General features: G+C 42.4%; 1 protein-coding gene across 1 annotated transcript in view; it reads right to left on the reverse strand.

Moving 5' to 3' along the window:
• The window catches only part of OTUD7A (OTU deubiquitinase 7A), a 382364-nt gene that overhangs the window by 192643 nt on the left and 168372 nt on the right, over window positions 1-21349 (reverse strand). The window lies entirely within an intron of this gene.

Consider the following 21349-nt stretch of genomic DNA (forward strand, 5'->3'; position numbering starts at 1 on the left):
AAAGAAAGCCTGCTATGCCCCAGGTTTGGCTGCTAAGAAACCACAGGAACAAAGTGGGTAGCATTCATCCAGCAGGGTGGCCAAGGCTGGTGGCAGCCCAGTGGCTGCCGGAGAGACTCCAGGGACCCAAGGAGGTGTGAGAACGGCTCATTGGGCACAAGAGCTCTTTCTGGACGACCTAGAGCCTGGTCTTCCTGCTCCTTCTCTTGCCTCCAATGCCCACCTGGATTTTGTTGTATTTTTTCACCTGGTTCCCTCCCTGCTACTTATTCGAATGCCCCTGACCCTTCACAAGCCAGGGTCCCTTCGAGCCCCATTCCCCTCAAGAAGCCTTTGCTGCTCATTCAGCCAGCAAACCTTTGATGAGCACCTACTTTACCAGGAGTTGCCGGCGGTGGGGCAGAAATAAAGCTGGCTGGTTTTTGTCCTGGTGTACCCTGCGGCCTGAAACAGGAGACAAGCAGGAAAACCAATACCTGCCGACCATCGTGACCCTGAGTCCAGGGGAAGCCATGGTGCTTTGTGCCACCTGCCTCAGGGGCCAGGGGACTTTCAGAGAGAAAGAGACACTTAGCCTGGAACCTAAGTCCTACAGAATTCTCAAGAGAAGTGGGGGACAGAACGAGTGTTGGTTGAGGGCTTATTCTGTGTCACCCCCTGGACGAGTGGTTGTAAATCCTTTCAGGCAATCTCACAAATACAGCTGAGGAAAGGGGCTCTGGGGGACACACAGTCCTGTCCTCCCTCTGCCCCCAGGAGGGCCTCCAGAGGCCACTCTCTCACCTCGTGGCCTTGCCTGGCTCTGCTCGCTCATGGGCCTGCAACCCATCCTTTACCTGCACATGCTGTCTGCTCTGCCATCAGATGTGGGAGCCATGTGCCCACCTGGAGACCCCACTGGGCAGCTGCAGAAGAGGAAAGCTCAAAGAAGAGCTAGCCACGGTGGCTCAGAAGGGTGGGTCCAAGCCTCCTGCTGCCGGCCGAGGAGTGCCTGCCACCCAGGTGAAGCACAGGACCCAAGGAGGTGATAGGTGATCCAGGGACAGCAGCCTCGGTTGCCTGGAAGGGGTGGGTGTCTGGCGTCCGGGCCAACTTGGAGGGCCTGGAGCCAGGTGGTGGTAGCCCTTGAGAGCAACCATAGCAAGGAGAAGAAAAAAGGAGGGAAGGAGGGATGGGAAGTGTTGCTGCTCTGTGAGAGGGTCTCTTACCATGGGTCATGGGGCCAGGCGTCCACTTACTCCTTCTCTGGGGAATTGTCATTTCTAAGATCGTGTTTACGTTTCCCAAGAGGAAGAGGGGGCCATTGCCCTCCCAGGCTTCCTGATCCCACAGCTGGCCCCACTCCTCAGATCTAAGATGGATGGTCCCTTTTCTTTTAGCGTCGTCTTGCTTTGAATTTGACCTTCACATGGACTCAGAGGCCCGGTGGTGGTGGGTCAAGGTGACACCAGGATTTCAGAGTGGGACTTCTCCCTCCCCTTTGCCCTGACTGCATCTCATGGAAGCTCCTTCTTGCCCCTGACCATCATTCATAAAGGACATTCCCCAACCTTTATTGTCAACCAGTAAATTTTTTTGTGGATGATCTGCAATTACCCTGTTTATCTATTTACTCGTATGTGATTCAGTGAATATCACTAGACTGGATGTCCCATGCAGGCTGGGACCAGTCTTCCTGAAGCCTGGCGCACAGAGGAGCCAAGCATGGGACAGCGCAAGGAGGCTGGGGGGCCTGCTCTGCGTCCAGAGCTCCTTCTAGTACACCTGACTGCTTTTCCGGTGGGTTCCATCAGGGCAGAAGACATCATGACAACCCACAGGCACTCTTCTCTGTAGAATCTGAAATAAATTTCCTCAGCTCTTTAGAACCACGGCTACCCCCTGCTCCTGTCCCAGCAGGCTCACAAAGCCGGCATGGATCAAACTGCCCTCAACAACTTCCCCTTCCTGTAACACTCGAAGGCATCTCCCGTGGGTGCATCCCAACTTCACATTTCACTATTTATTACCTTGAAACGTCCTCTACTTTCATCACAGGCAGGACTCTTGCTTTTCTAACTCCATTGGCCAGCAGGGCCAGAGTTTTATCCTTACACAAAACCTCCAGGGTGCAGAAGGTGTTCTGGAAACAGTAATGAAGAAAGTCCCCGACTTCTTTTATTTTTTTTTTATTTTTTTAATTTTTTAATTTTAATTTTTTATTTTTTAAAGATTTTATTTATTTATTTGAGAGAGAGAGAATGAGAGACAGAGAGCATGAGAGGGAGGAGGGTCAGAGGGAGAAGCAGATTCCCTGCCGAGCAGGGAGCCCGATGCGGGACTTGATCCTGGGACTCCAGGATCATGACCTGAGCCGAAGGCAGTCGCTTAACCAACTGAGCCACCCAGGCGCCCAGTCCCCGACTTCTAAGGAGAGCAGTCAGCCTCCTTTATGAGGGTCTCATTCCAGTGGAGGCCACTCTTCTCCCACCAAATGGGCTGTCAAAGCTAGTGACATTGGCCGTTCCCCAGCCCCGCCACCCTGAGTCACCGCAGAGCCCCAGCTTACAACTCCCAGAACAGGTGAGTCAGCCTGCCCAGGACAACACAACAAAGTGCCCAGCTGTGACTCCTGGCCCCTTCACTCACTCTGTTCCTGCCCTTCCAGGTTGGCCATGCCCATGGCAGTTTCTTTTAGTTCTGAAGGTGGCAATCTACAGATGCAGATTTGAAACAAACAAGCTTGAGGCATGTGTGTATGTGTGGGGGGGAATCCTCCTTTCCCCTCAAGGGCATCATTAGACCAGGAAGGCAGGTTAAAACTGGATGAGAGTAGACCCCAGGGCATCAAGCAGGTTGGAATCCAACAAACGTGATCTGCGTCTGGGCAGTATAAGCAGCCAGACCTTGAACTCCTCTTACTTCTCTAGAGCTGCCTGGAGTTGGGCAAGTGCAAGGCCACGTGATATGCAGCGCTGCTCCACCCCGGGAAACTGGACACTGTGGCCTAATTCCAGGATAGTGGCAAATGTCACATCTGCTGGTCTCTGGGGCCTAGATGTTGCCCCTTGTCACCTAGAAGTGAGCCCTTCAGCCCCTAATTGCTTCCCCTTCCCAGGTCCAGGAGTGGGACAGGACCTACAAAGGAAAAATGTCTGAATACCTCCCCCTCCCTTAACATAAGATTCCTTTTATTCCACAGCAGTCCGGAGAGCTCAACGGGAGCCAAGCATGGGGGTGTGTGTGTGGGGGGCACACAGGGTCCTTGGCTTCCCACTGGGGAGGGAGAGACCAAGGGGCTGCCTGAACAAGAAACAGATGGCACAGCTCCTGAGGTGGGACGTGGGAGAGCCTGGGGTGGGCGCTGAGCCAGACACTGTCGGTTCCCTTAGTTCTGTGACCTCAGGAGACTTGCTTGACTCCTGCATGCCTCACCTGAAATGGGGATAATAATAGGACCTACCTCATAGGGAGATACTCAGTATGAAATGGATTAAAACTGAATACACATCTTTGTTTTCATACACAGCTCCCTTCTAGGCTCCGTCGGACATGGGCACCTGGCCTTTGGGTCCCTCCTGCCACCTCCCCTGTGCTGCCCAGTTCACTTCCTGGGCAGCTCTTCTCTATCAGCTGGGAGAACTACACCAGCCTCTATCATCCCGAGCCTAAAGGCCCTGCTTGCCTCCCCTCTGCCTGGGTCTGGGAGCAGGACTGGATGTTTGGGGCAGCCAGCCTTCTCATCTCCCTCTCCCCCTCCAACCTTCTCTCTGGGTAGAGGTTAAGTGAGCATTGCATTACTTAGGCCCTATGCAAATTAAAGCTGAGACTCCTCCTCGTAGGAGATTCCCAGCCTGCAAGCACTTCTCTTCAGGGAGTTCAATATCACCTCCCCTCCTCAGTGGAAGGCACTGTGCCTAATGGTGTCTAATGACATCCAATGGCATTAGACTGTGGGGTCAGTGCTGAATGCACTTAGGAAAATGCAATGTTCGTAGCACGTCACAACCTTACTGGATGGGCTGAGCTCTGGCTATATTAGTATTCTCCACCTATAGGTTTAAAGGTAAATTAGGGGGCGCCCGGGTGGCTCAGTCAGTTAAGTGTCTGCCTTTGGCTCAGATCATGATCCCAGTGTCCTGGGATTGAGTCCCGCATCGGGCTCCCTGCTCAGTGGGGCATCTGCTTCTCCCTCTCCCTCTGCTGCTCCCCCTGCTTGTGCTCTCTATCAGATAAATAAATACAAATCTTTTTACAAAATAAAGCTCAATTAGACTCCAAGTAGCACTAAGTGAGCAGTGGGCTAGGCCAGTTCAGGGTCAGGCGAGCCTGGGAGCTGGAGACAGAGGGAGGCCAGGCATGAATGGGCAGGGCTGCTTTCTCGTCTTCTGGGGTGAGAAAGTCCACTCATAAGCAGGATGATGGCCCACAGGGAGCAGAAGCAACATTACAGCATTGTCCTCCACCCAAGTCAGAGCCTAGCACTTAGGTAGGTGGATCTGGGGAGCTTAGGTGACTGAGATGTCAGGCAGGCTGTGACTGTGATTTGGGGACAGGATGGCCAGCACAGCAGTCTAGAAGCAGACCTGACTGGATGCAATGCCATCTCAAGACTGATCTGGGGCCTGGCACCTCCCCAGCGAAGTCACCCACTGCAGGGAGGGTCCTGCAGGACCAAGCTGTGCCTCCATGTGGCCACAAAGGCCCACGGTCGCTAGTTTTAGGGCTCTGGAAGCAACAGCAGACAAGGTTTTGAGACGAATCAGAACTACATCTGCTTGAAAGTGAAGAGTTTTCTGTTTGACCTTGAAGCAGAAAAGAACTTTTTTTAGTATCTCCGATGTGCCAGCCACATTCCATTTGCTTCATCCTTACATTTCACCACAAATCTAAAGAGGGCAAGCATGCCCTCTTTAAATACCATCTCTCCTCTGCCCAGAGGAGTTGAGCAACCTGCCCAAGGTCACACTGCAGTAAGTCACCTAGAATCTGAAGAGCAAATCAAAGCTCCTGCTTTAACATTATGCCACTTCTTGAAATGCGCAGAGATGCTAATGATGCTCTTTCTCTTCACTTTGTGAAGGCCCTGTCACCTTACTCCCCATGTTTCCTGGAGCTCCCAAGGTATTTTGCGCACCTGGAAGGTCCTTCCCTGATAACCAAGCCCAGAGTCCTGCTACTGCTGACCAAGAAACAAGCTTTACCTGAGTTTCCCACAACAGCAGCTAAACGTTCTTTCCTAAGCTCTCGCTCCTCCACTGGGGATATTTTCTATTTCGAATTGGTTGAAATTATGCTGTGACAATTTCATCTCTTATTCAAGATGAAAAATTTTTTTTCATATCAGCAATGAAAATGGTCTATTGTTCTTCATTTTGTTGTTGTTGTTGTTGTTGTTAAACTGGGAAATCTTCACATCAGAGCTAAGCAGCTGAAACATGTTTTACTCTAATACCCCAGCATTTTTCAACTTTTGGTACCTTGCAGTTGTTTCTCTAGTATTGTGACCTGTTGATGCTTCTGTTAAAAGGAGACCAGGAGACCAGGCTCCTCATGGTGACCGTCCCAGAGAGGCCCCTCCTTCAGGCCCCCATCCCATCACCTCCAGTTCCTCTGCTTCCAGATGACCCAACCCACCCTGCACTGAGCAGTGGTTCTCCAAGTGGGGTATCTGGACTGTAGCATCAGCAGCACCCAGAGACCTGTTAGAAATGCAAGTTCTCTGGGGCGCCTGGGTGGCTCAGTCGGTTAAGCATCTGCCTTCGGCTCAGGTCATGATCCCGGGGTCCTGGGATCGAGTCTCGCATCGGGCTCCTTGCTCAATGGGGAGCCTGCTTCTCCCTCTGCCTGCTGCTTCCCCTGCTTGTGCTTGCTCTCTCCCGCTGACAAATAAATAAATAAAATCTTAAAAAAAAAAAAAAAAGAAATGCAAGTTCTCTGGCTCCACCTGGACTTGCTGAATTAAAACCCCTGGGCATGCTGCCCAGCAATCTGGGTTTTCACAAGCCCTCCAAGTGGAGAACCACTGAGCTGGAGGCTAGAGAGAACCTGGGAATGACCTCCCCCAACAATCCCCTCCTCTCTTTCTTTGCTTGCAGTCTCAGGAGCTCATTCTTTCTTGTTTCCCAAAAGACCCACTTTCTGCAATTATCCCTTCACTCCCCCATTCCTGCAAGCTCTTCCTCTCTACTTTTTCCTCCCAGCTTGTTTCCAACTTACTCAGGAGTCCTCTTCTTGAAAAAGCATATTTTGCATGACCTCCTGCCCCAAACATTCAACTCCTTCTCTTCCTTCCTATGTTACCTTGGCAACTTACCTTTTTGAGCATCACAGTCTCTAGGAGTAAGAGTACCTATTAAACAGGCTGGTTCTAAGAGTTTAATGAAATAACATTAGTAGAAGGATGTGCTATGAGGGTTAATTCTAAGAGGCCTGGAATTAGCTTGAGCTGCTTTGCTGAAGTAAGAGATGTGCCTGGTCAAAATATAAAATGTGACTAATATTGCTGTCTTTTACTCATGGAGCTCAAGTGAGTTTCAGGGTAGGCTGTGCTAGTTTGTTAGTATCATTTATTGATAATAATGAAACTGATGGCTTGTATTAGTTTCAGTGTGAGGATGGGGTGTGTAGGATAGGGAGGGGGAGAGGGCTCCGATATTGGGGCTGGGCTTTTAGCGATAATGTGCTTACATGACTACTAGGGTATAAGAAGCTCCAGCTAAACTTCTTTTGGGCTGCTTAGTTTGGGTAGGTTGGTGGTTCAGAGAAAGTACATCTGGTATACCCATGCAGAAGGAGGACAACTGCAGGGGGCCTGTGTAGACCTTGGCCTCTCCAAACCTCTTGCTGATAGGCAGTCTTTGGCTATGATGTAGGTCCTTACCTCTGTGTTTTTTGCTATATCATATCCTTTCTCAGCAATAAACTGTAGATTCATAAGCATTGCCATGTGGAGCCCTGCTAATCTTCTTTAGCAACAGAACCCTATCTGGCTGCCACTATTACTATAGGCAACATTATGGCTATCTTTCCTTCTGCACTGTTTTCAAACACAATTCCTTGCTGAACTGCTCACAAGAATTGTTGGCCCTTGGTTTCTTCATCACTTACTCCATTCTATGCACTCCCCTATCCTCTACCTAGATCTGGATCCCATCCTTACTACCCAGTTGAAATCACAGTCACAAACGTCACCACCAAGTCATGGCCCTTTCAGCTCTTAGTTAACACAGCTGGCCGCAACTACTCTCTTAGACTATTCTTTATACTTGATACCATCATTCTTTATGATCTGATTATTCCTCCTCTCCCCACCACTTTAGTTTGTCTCACTAATTCCTTTTTCTGACAAATGATGGGTATTCTCCTAGATCTATCCTTGGCTCAGCTCTTTCCTTCAGATAACTGATCATACTTATTCAATGTTCATAACCACCTATGTTCAGATGGCCCCCAAGTCTCTCTCTCTAGTCTTGCCTTTTCTACCCTTTGGTCCACAACTCCCTGATGGTATGTTCACATGAACATCTCACCGGTACCTCAAAGTCATTATAATCTATCTTCCTTGAAAAGCTCCCTGTTCACCATGTCAACCAGACTTAAATATTAGATTCTCCCTCAACTTTTCCCTCTTTATTTCAGTGGGTCCTTTACATGTCTTTCTCTGTGAGTCAGTCTTTCTTTCTTTTTCTCCCTTTTTCTCCATGTCTCTCACCCCTTCTTTCTTCTCCCCACCTGCAGCAATCACACAATCCTGACACTGACAGAACATGGCCTTCTGTTTCCCCTGTCCGTTTTCTTGATCACTGGGTTGCCTGGCTTCATGCAGTGGTGTAACAGGATGGCTTGAAGACTCTCCTCTGATTCAAAAGTATGATGAGAAAGAGAATATCTGCATCACAGTGTCAAAGTATCTCCCACAAGATATTTACTAATTACAAATGGTAACTTTGCATTACAGAAACTTTGCAGAAAAAACCTTAATCAAGTGATGGAGGTTGATGGAATAAGCCGAATATTTATTTGTGTTCCCCCTCCAAAAATCATGTTGCAACTCTAAGCCCCCAATGTGTTAGGATGAGGGGCCTTTGGGTGGTGCTTAGGTCATGAGGGCGGAGCTCTCATGAATGGGGTTAGTTAGAGCCATTATAAAAGAGACCCCAGAGAGCTCTCTTGTTCTCTTTCTGGTATGTGAGGATCTTAGGAGAAGTGGGCAATCTGCAATATCCCTCAGGAATACAGATGCAAAATCCTTAAGAAATATTAGCCAATAGAATTCAGCATATATAAAAATAATTATACACCACGACCAAGCAGAGTTTATTTTAGGGATTCAAGGCTGGTTCAAAATTTGAAAATCAATTAGTATAATCCACCATATGAACAGACTAAGAAGAAAAATCACATGATAATATCAATTGATACATAAAAAACAATTTTTGACAAAATTCACCCCCTTTTCCTGACAAAAATTCTCATAGAAATAGGAATAGAAGGGGACTTCCTCAGCTTAAAGAACATCTACAAAAATCTACAGCTTATGTTATACTTAATGTTATACTTAGTGGTGAAAGTTGCAATGCTTTCCTCCTAAGATTGGGATCAAGACAATGATGTCTGCTTTCATCACTCTCATTTAATGTTGGTGTGATGTTCCAGCCAACGCAATAAGGTAAGGGAAGGAAATAAATGATATACAGATTGGAAAGAAAGAAACAAAAATGTTGCTATTTCCAGAGGACATGATGTTCTATGTAGAAAATCCCAAGGAATCTACAAAAACTCCAAGTACTAATAAGTGAGCACAGCAAGGTCACATGACAAAAGATCAACACACAAAAACCCATATATAGGTTTAACTCTATGTTAGCAATAAACATGTAGACACTGAAATTAAAAATACAGTATCATTTATAATCACTCATTAAGGAAATGAATACTTAGTTGTAAATCTTAGTCTAGGACTCATATTCTGAACACTACAAAACACTGATGAAAGAAATCAAAGATTTAAATAAATGAAGAAACATAATGTGTCCATGCATTGGAAGACTCAAAATACTAATGGTGCTAAAATTCCTCAAATTGATATACAGATTTCATGAAATTCCTGACAAAACCCAGCAAGATTTTTTGTAGATATAGACAAGATCAATGTAATACACTTACAGGGGAAGGCAGTGGCAGTGGAATAAGAATAGTTAAAATGATTTGGAAAAAAAAAGAATCCAGAGGGAGATCAATCTACCCAATATTAAGACTTACCACATAGCTACAGTAATCAGACTGTGGCATAAGTGGAGGGCTAAACATGCAGATCAATGGAAAAGAACCCAGAACCCAGAAGCAGAGCCACAGAGATATGCCCAAACGATTTTTATGATGGATAATTCAACACCCAGTGGTTATTCTTTCCCTTTCCATCAGAGCTCTAGTGTCTGACTTCTAGAAGGAAATTACCTCCTTCTTAGACTTCTTTGCTCTGACCAATGAGAACAACCCTTCAGACATGATTTGGCCCACAGGATAGAGAAGCTCAATGCCTTGATTAATTGAGACCCATTTTGTCCCATTCTAGTTTCTGCACCTTCAGAAACTCTTATGAAGTTACTAGTTAAGCAATGGCTTTTGCTTCTGCTTAAACTTACAGCTGTTTTTTGTTAGCTTTTTTGATTTTTTTTTTTTAAAGATTTTTATTTATTTATTTGAGAGAGAGAGAGAGTGAGAGAGCACAAGAGCGGGGAGCGGGAGAGGGAGAAGCAGACTCCCCACTGAGCAGGGAGCCCGATGCGGGACTCGATCCCGGGACTCCAGGATCATGATCTGAGCCGAAGGCAGTCGCTTAACCAACTGAGCCACCCAGGCGCCCTGCTTTTTTGATTTTTACCTTTCAATGTAATCTCACCATTCCATTTCTTTTTTTTTTTTTTTTTAAGATTTTATTTATTTATTTGACAGAGAAAGAGACAGCAAGGGAGGGAACACAAGCAGGGGGAGTGGGAGAGGGAGAAGCAGGCTTCCCGCCGAGCAGGGAGCCCGATGCGGGGCTTGACCCCAGGGCCCCGGGATCATGACCTGAGCCGAAGGCAGACCCTCAATGACTGAGCCACCCAGGTGCCCCTCACCATTCCATTTCATCAGTACTAATTTTCATTGTGTTAGATTGGGCACACCACAATTCCCGCCTATCAGAAGTCATCTTAACTCCTTTTGGCTCCCAGTTACCTGCTTCCCTGTGTATGTCTGCCAATCCCTGTCCCTATAGCATTTTAAAATGGCTAGACAGGAAGGAAGGCACAGTCTTTTAACAAACTACTAAAGACCAATTTCTAGGCTTAACTAAACGACTAACAGATAATGTGTTCTTTGTTTATAGTAATTGACAATGGTGAATCCTATCTCATTAAATTGACATCCAGGCTACATTTTTCCATTGTTATTATAGGACTGTCATGATGAATTTACAAGCACAGTGTTACAGCTTGAAGGGGCCTGAGAAATAATCTAAAATCCAACATCCTCATTTTATAAATGGAAAAAAACAGATTCAGAAGTGAACTGACTTCTCCAAGATTAACAACAGGTAACTAACAGCTTAGTGATTTGGATCCAAATAATCTGATTAAAATATGGTTCTTTGTGTTTTTAACCATTACATTATGCTTCCTCTTTATCAAATGAATTACCAAAATTCAGATGTATGATGTCTCTGGTCCTCCCCTACAAAATCTCCATCCAGGAAGAAAGGGAGGTAGAGCCTAGCTGGGCACTACCAACAGCACTTCAAGCTGTGACTGTTCACCAGATGCCCTCTTTTCTTCTAGTCCCCTGTCCCAGAATACTATGTAATATGGATATCACTGCCATAATTTGCAGAATCAAGTTTCTTTTTTTTTTTTTTTAAGATTTTATTTATTTGAGAGAGAGAGAATGAGAGAGAGAGAACACACGAGAGGGGATAGGGTCAGAGGGCAAAGCAGACTCCCTGCCGAGCAGGGAGCCCGATGCGGGACTCGATCCAGGGACTCCAGGATCATGACCTGAGCCGAAGGCAGTCGCTTAACCAACTGAGCCACCCAGGCGCCCCAGAATCAAGTTTCTATCCCTCCTCTTAAAACTCCTAAAAAGTTTTTATGTGCAATATAAAAAAAAACACAAAAAACAACAACAAAAAACTGAACTAATTGAAAAACAGAGCAGATTAATGGTTGTCAGAGGTGGGGGTGGGAGGTGGACAAGATGGGTGAAGGGGGTCAAAGGGTACAAATTTCCAGTTGTAAGATAAATAAGTTCTGGGGATCTAATGTACAGCATGATGACTACAGTTAACAACGCTGTATTGTATATTTGAAAACTGCTATAAGAAGGTAGATCTTAGAAGTTCTCATCACAGGAAAAAAATGTGTAACTATGTAAGGCGATAGATGTTAACTTTGTGCTAACGATTTCTTTCTCTCTGTACATATCAAATCCTCATGTTGTACACCTAAAACTAATATAATGTTATATATCAGTTATATCTCCAAAAAACTGACAAAAAGGGCTTATGAAAATTCTTGGGGGTACTATCAGAGAAAAATCTCCTGGATATATTGTTGATTTTACACATGAATTTTGCAATACATCTGTAATCAGCACCTGGTTTTTGGGATAGTCTACTTTATCTTCTGTTTCTCTCTATATATGGTGTGGGGAAATGACCTACTAATTTTCTTCCTGATTTATACTAAATGATGCTAACAATTTATTAAACACTGTTTTCCCACTGGATTACATGTGAGAGCATAAGGTCTGGTTTGCCATATGGCACCCAACTGCCTCATCCTGAGTTAGTACCAAGGCATGCCGTGCACCTCACGTGTCAAATTTTTATTCAAGACAGTATGGAATGCGCCTTCCACTTCTGAAATATTATTTCAAAGAATTGTGATTTTTGTTTAAAAATTGTAAGTTCTAAATAAATGACAGCATATGCATAAAGTAGAACATATAAAGACACTGATTACATTCCTGAAATTTTAAATGCCATGGGGAAATACTTAGTGACTAAAAAAATCAAGAGAAAACCACATATATGGCATTGCCTTAAAAATGTAAAACATGCATTTATTAAAAAAAACAAAAGAAATTATGGTAACATATTATAATACAGCCAAATCTGCCAATCGATTTCTTTATCATTCTGGGATTCCTGTCTGACTTTAGAAGGCCTCCTTGGGCAGTCTGCTAAACTTTCACTAATATTTGTATAATCTGACTTTTTACCCTACAAGTAGATTTAAAATTTATCTGGAATTTACTCATCTACATGGCATATTGTTGGCATCTAATTCTATTTTCTTCCAACATCATTGATTAAGACAATATTTATTTAATAAGATAAATTTTCCTGCTGAGTTATAGTACATCTATACTTCAATCTGCTTGTATAATTCCAGTGATTTTTATTTATTTTTTTAATTGTGGTGCCAGTGCTTTATTCTTTTGTCTGGTATAGCTATGACATACTTTTAGTATATAACATAAATCCCTCTTGCTATTCTTTTCCAAGCATTTCTTGCTAATATTTGTGAATTTGGGCTCAGTAAAAACAAAAATCTAGGGTACTGATCACAGCTGTATATTATATATTAATTTCAAAAGGATTGATGTCTTCAAATTTTGTTTTCTTATCCATGAGCAAGTATATCTCTTATTATGCAGATTTTAAGTCCTTTAATTAAAAATTCATACTTCTCATGCTTCTTGTTTTTAGTATGCATTCCTATAGCAAAATGCAAATAAAATATGTACAAAGTAGAAAAGAGATTGGGAAAAATTATTAGTTGGAAAACAGACTTCCTAATGTACAAAAACCTTACACAGATAATAGAGAACAATAGTCAGAGGACAGTAGGCAAAAGCCATTCTTGTAAAGGAGGGATGGAGGACAGCTGATAAGGGTAAGAGGGTATGCACCACCTACCACACATCACAAGCAATGAAGGAAACGCAAGGCAAAACAAAGTACTTTTTTTTTCTGATGAGATTTGTAAAACTTAAAAAGAATCTCAAACACCCAGTGGTGGCGGAGATGTGCACTTCACACATGACTGATGGAAGTGTAAATTGAAAAAGAACGTGCCAGCGTATACTAAGCATTAAAATGCACATGCCCTTTGAATCACACTTTTAAGATTTTATCCAACAGAAGTTAAGAGTTCTAGTACAGCAAAAAAAAAAAACTATATATAATAGGCTCTGCCACCCCCAGCATTATCGTGACAGCAAAAGTCTGAACATTATCCATAGGGGAGTGTTGGTATAAATTTTGCTATAGCCACACAGTATTGTAATGAGCATGTCATTCTGAAGGTTTACACCTTTCTTCCTTAAATCATGTTTTCTTGGCAGCTTTCCCCTTTAAGGCTGACTTACACTCAGAATCAAAGAAATCATCCCCCAGCTCTGAGTCTCAAAGCTGGGTTTTCTTAACTCCTTAGTAAGAGTTTTGTCTTGAAAGCCAGGCTTATTGGAGACAGAGAAAGCAATCAAGTAATTGTCTGAATTCCAATAGTGGAGCTTTCCAAGGCCTTTTGAGAGAAATGTACATCAGCGACTAAAGAGAACTTTACTGTCAGGGACAGGGAGGCCCCAAGACTTCAAGATGAAGGGGTGGAAAGCCCATTGCTTCCAGTGACTCTGGCAGGGAGAAAGTTGGGGGAGGGGCACCAGGAGATACAGGCATCCTGTGCTCTTTCTGGGCCAAAGAACCAGGTGGGGAGGATTGCCAAGAAGATAAAGGAGCAAGTAAAAGCAGCAGTGGGATGGAAATTATATTATACTTTGATCTTTTTTTGTGATTATGGGAGAAGATCTGTCTGAATCTAAGCAGAATGCAGCAGTATAATGGGGTTTTGCAGAAAGACATTTATAAGAGAGAGAATGAAGGGAAGGGGGAGACAGGGAGAAAGAGTGAGGGGAGAGAGGGAAAGAGAGAGACACAGAGGAGGAGACAGAGGGAGGGAGGGGTGGGGGGAGGAAGGGAGACAGAAGCTAAAGGAGAGAGTATGGACTGATACAGGAATACATATTCATTTATAATAAATACAAGGAATGAAAATGTTATCCATCATAAGCTTTTGAGTGACAGGATTATAGTTAAGTGGTACCATCTTTGCTCTTTTATGTGTTTTCTGAATTCTCCCTAATACAGTCATATACCACTTTTGTGATCAGAAAAACATAGACATTAAAACAAACAAACAAAAAGGCATTAAGGCATTTAAATCATTTTGCTATTCATCACAGAGAAGTCATTTTTTTTTTTTCTTCTAGTCAGGCTATAACCAAACTAGCTGAATGATTCCAAACCTAAATCCACAACTGAATGTGTGCCCCAGGTACATATCTTGAAAAACTAGTACCTGCAAATGAAGTGCCAAGACTTGAATTTTATTAAGCTGCACTGTCATGGGAATATATATGCCTGAAAAGTGGGATCTGGCTCTCAGATAAGCGGATTCCCACCGCAGGCCTGTCCTCCCACCATCATGTTTGGCGTCTATGGATTGGCCTCCAGCAATGCACGGTGACGGAGCAAGTTCTCAGGCTGGGGGGAGACTAGAGGGAGAAATCAGAGGACAAGACTAACATCTGGGCAGTAACAAAGAAAGGAGCACCTTCCCAGTTTGTGGTTTAGGGCCCCAAGATGCTCACCCGTTCTGGGAGGTAACACTATAGAAAATCACTGGGTTTACTTCTTGGGCTGTGGAGCCAGGCCCCTGTCTTGCTAACAGTGGGCTGTTCTGGCTGTGGCCTTGTAAACACTGAGTAAGAGAAACACAAACATGAAGAATGCGTAGTTATCCTTGTAAAACCCTTTGTTTACTTCTTTGATCTAATCAACACAGGGAAATAGGCTTCAAATGAGAAACCTTGGAGATGAAAAAGGACCTCAAATGTGGACACTTGACCATCATACTTGCTGCAGAGTACTGGTTAGCAAGTGAAGTCCTCAGCGTCAGAACAACAGAGTATCGATTACAACGATATGGCTGCCCTTGAATACAGCCAGCCCGTAAGGACGAAATAAGATAATTTAACAAAGCGAGATTCCAGTTCCAGGGAAAGATGAAATAGACAAACTTTCACCTATTCTTATTACTAGAAACAGCTTAAAACTGGGTTTTCTATACTAAAACAAATGATCAGACAAAAGCAATAAATAAATCTAGGAATTCTGCAAGGTAGAGAGTAAAAGGCAGACTGGCTAGGGACTCTGGGGCCTGGAAAACAACACAATGGTGAGGTCCCTGGGTTTCCTTTAGGTCTTATACTGGACTGGATGCTGGGCAAGCAAGCAGCTTGGCTATGCCAATGGACACTCTAGAAAGCAGCCTGCTCTCTCTGGCCAAAGGACAAGAAAGAGGCAGCCTAGCAGGATGGAAAATTTTAGGCAATGACCACACTACACTAACCAAATACCATGGAAAAAAACTGTGACTCTACCTCACCCCTCAGTGGGGAGCGTAGACTTCCACCCTTGTTGGGCTGAAATGAGACACCCCTATCTCCCCAACAAGGTGGTGTCAGAGAAAGTCGAGAGGCAGGCCTTTCATCCTTGTTTGGTGGTAAGAAGACCTTCTCTACCTACACTGTCAGCAGTAGCTATATGGGGAGGCTGAAATCCCATCCCCATCCAAAAGTAACAAAGCATTCTTCTCTTCTCTACCTAAGTACTGTCTGTAGAGACCAAGGGGGTAACAGTATGAGGGACTTCCCCCTCCTTGAAGCCAAGGGAGTAGCAGCTGAAGCCCAGTGGGAAGCCTGGACTTCCACCTCACCCCAGAAGTTACAAGGTATCCCTCCTCACTTCCTAGGGTGTCCATGGAGGTGGAATGGGGAAGTTGGTCTTCCATCCCCACCTGGAAATAACGAGGTGGCATACTCCTTCCTCTGCCAGCCTGTTGTCCAAGGAGGACTGCTAAAACAGAAATTTTAAATAGGATTCAGAATCTCATAACAATATGCATGGTATAACTGAAAATCACTCATCACACAAAGAACCAGGAAAATCTCAACTTGAATGAGAAGAGACAGTCAATGGATGCCAACATCTATGTGACACAGATGGTGGGATTTTCTGACAGAGGTTTTAAAGCAAATATACAAATGCTTCAACAAGCAATTACAAGTATGCTTGAAACAAATGAGAAAATAGGAAGTCTCAGCAAACAAACAGAAGATATAAAGAAGAACCAGTGGAAATTTAGAACTGAAAAAAATACAATAATCTAAATGAAAAACTTACTGGATAGGCTCAACAGCAAAATTAATAGGACAGAGAAAAGAATCATTGAACTTAAAGACAGAACAATAGAAATTACCCAATCTGAACAACAGAGAAAATAGAAAAAAATTAAGCGAGGCTCAGGGACTTGTGCATATAGCAAAAGACATAAAATTTGCATCCTCAAAGTCTCAGAAGGAGAGGAGAAAGAATCTGGGGCTGAAAAAGTGTTTGGAGAAATAATGCCTTAAAGTTTCCCAAATTAGGCAAAACACACAAACCTACAGATTCAAGAAGCTGAGCAAACCTGAAACATTATAAATCCAAAAAAAAAAAAAAAAATCTATGCCAAACACAAAATAATCAAACTCCTGGAAAAAAAAAAATCTTGAAAGCAGAGTGAGACAAATGACATCTTACTTATAGTGAAAAAACAATTTAAGTGACAACGGATTTATCAGAAACCATAAAGACTAGAAGGAAGTAAAATAACATTTGTCAAGTGGTTAAAGAAAAGAACTGTCAACAGTTCTATATTGTGCAAACATACCCATCCGGATGAAGGGGAAATTAGGACATACTCAGATGAATAAAATCTAAGAAAATTTGTCGCTAGGAGACCTACCCTAAAAGAATGACTAAGGAATTTCTTAAAATGGAAAAGAAATCAACAATAACAACAACAACAACAACAACAACCCCCCCCCAAGCTTACAACATCAGGAAGGAAGGAAAAAACAATGGAAAGAGTTAAAATTTGAGTGATACATTTTCCTTCTTTTCTAAATTATATTCAGTGTTTGAAGCAAAAATTGTAACTTTGATGTGATGATTCTTAAAGTACCACATAAAGGAAATATTTAAAATAAGTATAAATAGGAGAGGGTAAGGGACTTAAAAGGAGGTAAAGTATCTATATTTTATTCCAATTGGTAAAATATCAACACCAGTATACACACAATGCAATACATGGAGAAATTACTAAAAAACCAAAGAACTGACTCATACTGTGTGTTCTATAACCACAGTGGAATCAAAATTGGAAGTCAGTAACAGAAAAAAAATTTAAAAAGCCTTTGAATACTTGGAAACTGAACAACAGACTTCTAAATAATCAATGGGTTAAAGAGGAAGTCTCAAGAGAAATAAAAAAAATATACTGAATTGAAAGAAAATAAAAATACAACATAACAAAAATTTTAAGACACAGATAAAGTACTACTAAAAGGTAAATTATTTCAGCACTAAGAGTAAAGCCTCTAATCAATAATCTAAGCTCCCACTTAATGAAACTAGCAACGTAAACACACAGCCAGCAAAAGGGAGAAAATAATAAAGAGTAGAAATCAATAAAATCGAAAAGAGCAAAACAATAGAGAAAAATCAATAAAACAAAAAGCTGGTTCTTTGAAACCATCAATAAAATCGACAAACCTGTAGCAAAACTGACAAAGAAAAGACACAAATTACCTAAAATGAGAATGAAACAGGATATTGCTACAGATTCTCAGATACCAAATATTACAAACAACTGTATACACATAAGCTTGGTTACTTAGATGAAATGGACTAATCCTTTGAAAAGCACAAACTACTACAACTCACTCAACATGAAATAGATAATATGAATATCCCCCTAACTATTAAAGAAATTTAATTTACAATTTCAAATCTTCCTAAAGAGGAATATCTTCCTTCCTAAAGAGGATCACACTGTTTCTGAAGAATTTTGAAAAATACAGCCATGTGTTTAAAAAGAATGCCAATTCTATACAAGCTCTTCCAGAAAACAGAAAAGTAACACTTCTCAATTAAATTAATAAGCCCAGTATTATCTTAATACCAAAATCTAAGAAATACAGTATATAAAAAGTAAATAATATTCTTAACAAATATAAACACAAATATTATTTATATATTATAAATAATATATAAATAAGTATAATAAATAATAAACCCTACTTGGTCATGGTATAAAAAATATATATGTGTATGTATGAAATTATATACATATAAAACCAAGTCAGATTTACTCTAGGGATGCAAGTATGGTTCAATATTTAGAAATTTATCAATGTAATCAATCATATTAATAGGCTAAAGAAGACAAATCACACTATTACATCATTCATGACAAAAACTTTCGGAACATTAGGAATCAAGGGGAATTCCTTCAATGCGATACAGAATTATGCAAAAATACTAGAGCTAACATAGTTAATGGTGAAGGGCTGAATGTTTTCTTTTTTTTAACTTTTTTTTAACTTTTTTTTTTTAAGGTTTTACTTATTTGCGCGAGAGAGAATGAGAGACAGAGAGCATGAGAGGGAGGAGGGTCAGAGGGAGAAGCAGACTCCCTGCTGAGCAGGGAGCCCGATGCGGGACTCGATCCGGGGACTCCAGTATCATGACCTGAGCCGAACGCAGTCACTTAACTAACTGAGCCACCCAGGCGCCCAGGCTGAATGTTTTCTAACTATGATGAGGGTCAAGGCAAGATTTTTCTCTCGCCACTTTATTCAGCATAGTACTGGAAGCCCTAGCCAGAGCAGTAAGACAAGAAAAGGAACTAAAAGACATACAGATTGGAAAGGAAGAAATAAGCTGTTCCTATTTGCAGATGACATCACCATCTACATAGAAAATCCCCCAAAGAAGCTACAGAAGATTCCTAGCATAGGTCAGTTCAGCAAGGTCACAGGATACAAGATCAATACACAAAAATAAACTGTTATTCCTATATGCTAGCAATGAACCCATGGACACTGAAATTAAAAATACAATACCATTCACAATCACTCAGTAAACAGATGAAATACTTAGGTATAAATCTCACAAAATGTGTACAGGACTTATATGCTTCAACTGTAAAACACTGATGAAAGAAATAAAAGAAGATCTAAATCAACAGAGAGACATACTGTGTTCAAGGACTGGAAGACTCAACATTGTAAAGATGTCTCCCTAAAATGATGTACAGGTTTAATGTAATTTCTATCAAACCCCAGCAAGATTTTTGTAGATATAGATAATATATTATATAATTGATATGAAAAGACAAAGAAACTAGAAGATCTAAGCAATTTTGGAAAAATAAAAATATTATGGATTAATCACTCTGCCTGAATTGAAGACTTATTACACAGCTGTAGTTTATTATATGGCTACATAGATCAACAATACAGAAGAGAAAACCCAGAAATAAACATACACAGGTACACCAATTTTTTTTTTTGCTTTAGCTGCATTTTTAAACAGCTTTATTGAGATATAATTCACGTACCATACAATTATCCCATTGAAAGTGTGGAATTCAATGATTGTTGTAATATTATGTTATTTTTTTAAATGGTAGAAATAAATATGTAACATAAAATTTGCCATTGTAACTGTTTTTAAGTGTGCAATTCAGTGGCATTTAAAAAATATGGAGCACTTCAAGAATTTACATGCCATTCTTGTCCATGGCCTTTAGTCATTTTCTCTGTATGACCCCTAAGTGCATGTAGTGCCAAAGTGAGTCCTGGTCCACTGATTTTTGATAAAGGTGGAAAAGTAATCCAACGGAGGAAGGACAGTCTTTTGGGCAAATGGATATCATCTGCTGACTGCATAGCCATTGGCCAAAAAAAAAAAAAAAAAAAAAAACCCCAAAACAAAACAAAACAAAAAGCCTCAACCTCATATTTTATACAAAAATTAAGTAAAAATTGGGGTGCCTGGGTGGCTCAGTCATTAAGCGTCTGCCTTCGGCTCGGGTCATGATCCCAGGGTCCTGGGATCGAGCCCCGCATCAGGTTCCCTGCTCGGCGGGAAGCCTGCTTCTCCCTCTCCCACTCCCCCTGCTTGTGTTCCCTCTCTTGCTGTGTCTCTCTCTGTCAAATAAATAAAATCTTTAAAAAAAATTAAGTAAAAATGGGGATTACAGTTTCGTATGTAAAACACATACCTATAAAATTGTTAGAAGAAAAAAAAATTGGAGAAAACCTTCAGGATGGAGGGCTTGGTGACAAATCAAAAGCCAAAAATCAATAAATTGGACTTTATCGACATTAAAGCCCTCGGCTCTGGGAAGGACCCTGTGAAGAAGGCAAAATGACAGGCTGGAAGAAAAGGTTTGCAAACTACATGCCTGACAAACAACTCCTATCTAAAATATATAAAGAATCTCATCATTCAACTCTAAAAGACAAACAATCCAATTAGAATGTGGGCAAAAGCCCCAAAGAGGCTATATATGAAGAAATGCTTTTATCTCTGCTCCTGTAGACAGTATGTAAATGGAGCACGAAATGATTCAAGAGCAGCACCCCAAGCCCTGCCGCCAGGGGAGGCTTGCAGATGCAATGCAGAAAAGACTGCAGAGAAGGACACCAACAAGGGATCAAGGTCATGGTGGCCCGCACTACAACTGGGCCTTTCTCAGCAACTGCTGGACAGAGACACCATGAAACTTCACAGAGACAGGGAAAGGGACTCACAGGAACCTCTCAGCACTGCTGGCACCAAGGCATAACCAAGAGGGGCAGACAAAGCCAGCCCCAGCTGCTCAAAGCACTTAAGTCTGAACTTGAGCCAATCGGAGCTGACACGGAGACTTTTTCTTTTCTTTCTTTCTTTCTTTTTTTTTGCGGTTATGGCATCTGCTTTCCAAGAGTGCTACATGGAATGAACAAGGTCCCTGGTGGTCCCAAGTGCCCAGGTCATGGATTCCATGATGTGTATTAATGAGTGTTGAATAGGCGTGTTGTGCCAGGCACTGGGGAGAGAGACAAGGTGTTCTTGCTCGCTTGTGTTGGCAGGTTTCCGAGAGTTTAGCTCAGCTACTTCATGGCACTGGTGCCTTGGCATCCATTTTGTTTGGTCAAATGGTCTGCAGGGCCCCTAACTGACACCAGCCCCCTCTTGCGAGCACATGTCCTAGATAGCAGTCTGCGGCGTCAAAGCAAATGCAAGTTCCTGATACGACTTCTCCAACAGCCCTTATGATAGACGCTCTCTGCCATCTTCCAGGGATTCCTCTCCTGTGCCCCTTAGATAAGACCCCTGTGGAACTGAACAAAACCCTGCTCTTTTTGGTTTGATTGGAACAATCTGGCC

This window comes from Mirounga angustirostris, unplaced genomic scaffold (genome assembly GCF_029215605.1).
Source record: "Mirounga angustirostris isolate CCGP_5_RB_7025 unplaced genomic scaffold, mMirAng1.0.hap1 SCAF_9, whole genome shotgun sequence".
In the NCBI taxonomy this organism is placed as follows: domain Eukaryota; kingdom Metazoa; phylum Chordata; class Mammalia; order Carnivora; family Phocidae; genus Mirounga; species Mirounga angustirostris.